General features: G+C 40.7%; 1 pseudogene; it reads left to right on the forward strand.

Moving 5' to 3' along the window:
* The first annotated feature begins 2,331 nt into the window (after positions 1-2,331).
* Positions 2,332-3,125, forward strand: LOC102850990 (annotated as a pseudogene).
* The last annotated feature ends 2,165 nt before the right edge of the window (positions 3,126-5,290 follow it).

Genomic DNA, 5,290 nt, shown 5'->3' on the forward strand with positions numbered 1-5,290 from the left:
AATACGCCGTCCCCTTTTCCTTATGAATCAGGGTGAAGTCTCTCTCAGGGAGGAGTGATAGGGAATGGCAAAGGACACACTGACAAAAGTGATTTATCAGAACTGGCTTTGACAAGCACTGTGGCAATTGGACAATTAAAACAGACATTCAGGGAGGGGGGAAGAACGAACTGGGGAGGAGGGTGGAGAAAACAGTGCAACAATGAATGAATGAAAACCCCAAATCTCTGTAAATGTTCATTAAAGCTAAAGAATTTAATAATAATAATCATAAAAAAGAATTGTTCCACAGTTTTTTAGTGTGCCTTTACTTGCTACTTCCTGCTTTGGGGTTCCAATGATGTGCATATTATTTCTCTTGATGGTGTCCCACCTTATTCTTAGTTTTTCCTTCCTTTTTGATTCTGCTTTCTGCTATAGCAGATCAGTGGTGACAATTCTATTTTCCATTTCCCTGGTTTTGTGTTCTAGGTCTTCAACACTGTTCATGTGTCCCTACATCATGTTGACAGCATATGAAACATTGGTCCTCAAATTTTGGATTGTGGTTTTGGGGTGGTGGTATTTTTTTTTCTTTTCCAGAGCCTCTAATGTTTTGTTTGTTTTATATGCATTTTTTGAAAAGGAAAATTTTATTTTACACTGGTTTACTTACAAAATTCGTATATGTTTTTTTCCACACTACATCTTTCTCATTTCTGTTACCCACCTCTCCCTCTAACCATCAGATTGTGTGACCTTATAATTAAGCCCCCTCCAACTTTCTAAATATGGTTCTGTGTTATCTGTGAGCTATAACATCAGATTTTAGACCCTCCATAGCAGTAACATTGGTGTGAAATGAATAGAAAAAATCATGGGAGCATGGGAGACATGTCTGACTTTGTGGGAATCAGTTTAGTGTTATTGATGCTGTGGACAGGGATAATTTCCCTTTGTGAAGTTGACAAAGGTCAGCTATGGCACTCCCCATATGGCCCTTGCTCTTTTCACACAATGTCTCTTTTTCAGAGAGAATTTCTCTGACTATCCTATGCACTATTCAATTTTAAAAAGAAAAGGTGGATCAGACCTTCTGTGTATCTGATCTGCTTCTTTGACTCTTTGATGGGATTTAAAAAAATAAGTTTATTCTTGTTTTTTTAAATGCAGATTTCCACACACACACTTTCCTTCATTGACATACTTTTTTTCCCTTTAGGATTCTATTGAATTTGCAAAAACAGATTGACATACAAATATCCGTTGTGCATCTGTAGCATGTAACAAGGCACATTTGTACTCATTCTGAACTGTTTGACCCACTCCACCTACAGTTCCATCTTTAGAAATCTTGTGAACCCCGTATTAGAGCATATATTCTGATACACTAGGTTTGTGCAAAGCTGTGAGGTCTATGGTGGGAGCCTTAACTGTTTCATTCTCGACATGAATTCAGATGCCATTTGAGTTCTTTTTGCCCAGAAAGCCAACCAGGTGATTTTGCCATCAGAAAGAGTGCAGTTGAAAGTAGATTACACAAAAAGTCATGGGAGGGGCAGCTATGAGTCTATTCTGACTTCTCCACAATGAGTTGAGTATATGCATTTTTAAAAATCTCCTCTTTTTTCTTGCAGTGTCTTGTAATTCTTCAAGTTTGTCTTTCACCCATTGAAATTATTCAGTCATTTTTCTTTTAAACTCTCTGTCAGAACAGTTCATCAGACTTTCTGGATTCAGGAAATCTATTGCTACTGTGTCACTTTTTAGGACATCTTTTTGGGACATCTTGCCTTCGACTTGTGTAGGGTGTAAGGTAGCCTGTCTCCTATGTGACATCGCTGTGGTAGATTTTTTTTCATGCCTGAGACAATAGCAGGTTCTTGATCTTAAGTCATTGCTCCCAAAGAGGGTGGGACAGCTACCCTGCCTGGGTTTCTCTCTGCCTTCTGACCCAAGTTTGGTAGAGAAAAGGCCTGTGAGAACAGCCTCTTCTGATAGACAACCGCCACAGCTAGGCCAGCCCAAAGTATTCTAGACTAGAGGCAGTTAACGTACTGTAAATGAGGAGACAAAAGATGGAGGGCAGAGACCTGATTGGAAAACCAGAAATCCTTGGTTTTCCCTTCAAAAATGAGCTTGAGAAGAGCGGCGGTGTTTTCGGCAGCAGCTCTGTGGCTCTCACTCTCATGCGCTCACCCTCCGCGGCCATCATCTCCCCCTTGAGTGGGCTCAGGGGCGGGAGCAGTGTGTTCTGCGCAGGCTATGCCACATGCCCTCCCGTTGCCCGCCTGCCTGGCTACGGCTCCACCTGGAGATTCACGCCATAGCTGGGCATCCCCAGCCGCTGCCATGGGCTGTCTTGGCAACAGCAAGACCAAGGGCCAGCACAAAAAGGAGAAGGCGCAGTGCGAGGCCAAAAAGATGGAGAAGCAGCTGCAGAAGGACAAGCAGGTCTACCGGCCCATGCACAGCCTGCTGCTGCTGCTGAGTGCTGGAGAATCTGGTGAGAGCACCATTGTAAAGCAGGTGAGGATCCTGCATGTTAATGGGTTTAATGGAGAGGGAGGCTACCAGGAGCAACAGCGATGGTGAGAAGGCAACCAAAGTGCAGGACATCAATAACAACCTGAAGGAGGCCACTGAAACAAATGTGGCCACCATGAGCAACCTGCTACCCCCTGTGGAGCTGGCCAACCCGGAGAACCAGTTCAGAGAGGACTACATCCTGAGGGTGATGAACGTGCCTGACTTTGATTTTTCCCCCTGAATTCTACGAGCATGCCAAGGAGCTCTGGGAAGATTAAGGGGTGCATGCCTGCTACGAGCGTGCCAATGAATACCAGCTCATAGACTGTGCCCAGCACTTCCTGGACAAAATCGATGTCATCAAGCAGGCTGACTATGTGCCCAGCGACCAGGACCTGCTGCGTTGCCGTGTTCTGACTTCTGGAATCTTTGAGACCAAGTTCCAGGTGGACAAGGTCAACTTCCACATGTTCAATGTGGGCGGCCAGTGCGATGGGCACCACTACTGCTACCCCCACTTCACTTGCGCTGTGGACCCCGAGAATATTCACCGCGTGTTCAACGACTGCTGTGACATCATTCAGCGCATGCACCTTCATCAGTATGAGCTGCTGTAAAGAGAGAACACTGAAATAATTAAAACCTTAAGCACAGTTAATTAAAAATGAAAATTCTACAAGGAGTTAATCACCCACTGTAGGGCATGATTCACCAAGCAACCTTTCCTTTCTCCAAGTGATTGTTTGCAAAAACCCCTTTTCCCCTTTAAGCTTGCTTAAGTATTATACAATTTAGAAAGCTTAAGGTGGGCTATAGTTAAAGAATTTTTTTTAAAAAGGCCACAAAATTTCCCTCTCACTTTAAGAAAAAAAAAATACAAGCAGCAAACAAATGAAATAAATATTGTTGTATGCAGCATTGAAAAAAGTAATAAATAAAAGTTAAATGTGAGGAAAAAAAATGAGATCGAGCTGTCTCCCTTCTGATTGAGCTTAAGGCACCCCACGTGATCCAGCCAAAGAGCAGTGACCCCTCCCCCACAAAGTACCTCACTAAAATTCCAGCATTGCTCCTGGCACAGACATTGCTCTTGGCGCTCTTGGGCTGCATCAGCTGGTCCAGGTGCAGGTGGGCAGCATGAACAGGTCCTGGTGCTGGCGGGTGGCAACATGAGGTCATATAAATTGTGATTTTAACAGAAGTTTACAGACAGTTTTGATTTTCATCCATTGATGGTTGCACATTTTCCTCCCTACTCTACCTCCCCAGTTCACTTAAAACAAAAATACCTTCATTGTTGCATAATTTCCTCCCATGACCTTTCTCATAGTCCAATTTGTTTTACATCACTTATTTTGGATTTTTATTATACAAATATTTCCTAATCATATATTCCTTTTAATCAATTCTTTCCTTCATCTGTTCTAATGCAGTGTTTACTATTTATCCCCTTTTCTTAGTTATCACCCAATCTCCATGTCAATCTTCTTTCATAACAGTGGTGTTATAAAGATCCTTGTCGTTTTATGACTATCTCACTCAGCATTATGTGCTCCAGGGTCACCCATGCTGTATAATATTTTATCAGTTCCTTGTTTTACAATGTTGCTTAGTATTTCATTTGTGTGAATCTACCACGATTTTTCTACTCATTCAGTTGTTGATGGGCACTTGGGTTGCTTCCATATCTTTACTATTGTGAATAACGCACCAATAAACATGAGTGTGCACACATCTGTTTGGATAGAAGCTCTGTTTTCTTTAGGGTATTTTCCTAGTAGTGGAATTGCTGGGTCAAATGGTATTTCTATTTTCAACTTTCTGAGAAAGTACCAGACCACCTTCCATAGTGGTTGTTCCATTTTACATTTCCGTCAGCAGTGAATAAGAGTTACATTCTCTCCACAACCTTGTCAGCATTTGTTGTTTGTTTCCCTGTTGAACTTTGCTGTTGTTACTGGGTGAGATGGTATCTCAGACCTGTTTTGATTTGCGTCTCTCTAAAAGCTAGGGTTTATGAACATTTCTTCATATGTCTGTTTGCCATCTGAATGTTCTCTTTGTTGAAGTGCCTATTCATATCCTGTGCCCTTTTTGTGATTGGATTGTTTGAATTTTTCTTGTTGAGGCTCCAGAGTATTCTATAAATTTTAGATATATGTCCTTTATTGGATATGTCATTGTCACATATTTTTTCCTAGTATGTGGGTTTATTTCTTACTCTATTGGAGAAGTTTTTTTATGTGCATAGGGATTTGATTCTTAGAAGGTCCCATTCATCTATTTTATTCTTTCCTGCTTGTAAGTTTTTCATTATGCTTGGAAGACAGATCATACTGTGGATTAGGGCTTCTAGAATTCCTTCTAGGTTTTTTTTCTGATGAATTTTTTTTTTGCAGTTTTTAAAAGGTAAATTTATTTGACAAGTTTCACTTAGCGCAATACACCTAAAAAGGGAATCACAATACAATGAAGATTTAAATCAAGGCCTCAGAATTTCATACGAACACCAAGACCATAATCCTAAAGTATTGGTATTGCGTCTCATTTCCATTAACTTAAGAAATAAATAAATATAAAAGGGGGAAGGCTTACACTTACATGCCCTTACAGGTTATTAAATAAAACTAGAAATAACAAACATGACAAATATTTTACTTTTAATTGTAGACAAGGGCTCCTATATTTGAGTATTCTTTTTTAAATTTTTTATTATTATTACATTTTATTAGTTTCAATGGACATTCACAGGGATTCTGGGCTTTCACTCCTTCATTGCCAC

Source organism: Elephantulus edwardii, unplaced genomic scaffold (genome assembly GCF_000299155.1).
Source record: "Elephantulus edwardii isolate Elephantulus edwardi_28Jun2011 unplaced genomic scaffold, EleEdw1.0 scaffold00411, whole genome shotgun sequence".
Classification (NCBI taxonomy): Eukaryota; Metazoa; Chordata; class Mammalia; order Macroscelidea; family Macroscelididae; genus Elephantulus; species Elephantulus edwardii.